Genomic DNA, 469 nt, shown 5'->3' with positions numbered 1-469 from the left:
AAAGTAGAAGGACTTGCATGTGAGGGAAGAAATTGAAAGGAATTCAAATCGGATTCAAACAAGATTTGTTCACATTGAACAGCAGGTGCAAAGTTCAAATTTTTGGATAAAGTCTTCTCCTTCACAAAACAAATTTCTTTTCTCTTTCTTTTACCATTTTTTAAAAAGTACTTTATACATCTTGCTGAAAGATATCTTGTATAAAAGTTGTAGCAGTGTTGAAAAATAATGTTTAATATCATACAAGTTCATACACCCATTCCAGTCATACAGATCAGCTTTCAGAAAAATATGTATTTAAATGGAAATAAACCTTTTTCTTATGTGCTACGAGTCTAACTGTAAATCCTAATTATGTGATTGTAGATAAGGTAAAAAAAATGTTTAAATATAGATGATAGAAACAGATGCTGAATCTGAACATTACATCATAAGGAAGGTAAAAACTAAAGGGAACTACTTTTTTTTT

At 29.0% G+C, this 469-nt stretch overlaps 1 protein-coding gene across 1 annotated transcript in view; it reads left to right on the top strand.

Moving 5' to 3' along the window:
• LOC119594781 (cleavage and polyadenylation specificity factor subunit 5-like) overlaps positions 1-326 on the top strand; it is a gene marked incomplete at its 5' end in the record, with an annotated part of 2,954 nt that extends 2,628 nt beyond the window's left edge. The window contains 1 exon segment of the mRNA XM_037943873.1: positions 1-326.
• Between the last annotated feature and the right edge of the window lie 143 nt (positions 327-469).

This window comes from Penaeus monodon, chromosome 34 (genome assembly GCF_015228065.2).
Source record: "Penaeus monodon isolate SGIC_2016 chromosome 34, NSTDA_Pmon_1, whole genome shotgun sequence".
Taxonomy (NCBI): domain Eukaryota; kingdom Metazoa; phylum Arthropoda; class Malacostraca; order Decapoda; family Penaeidae; genus Penaeus; species Penaeus monodon.
Note: the sequence above shows the minus strand (reverse complement) of the source record. Positions and strands in the feature narration are given on the sequence as shown.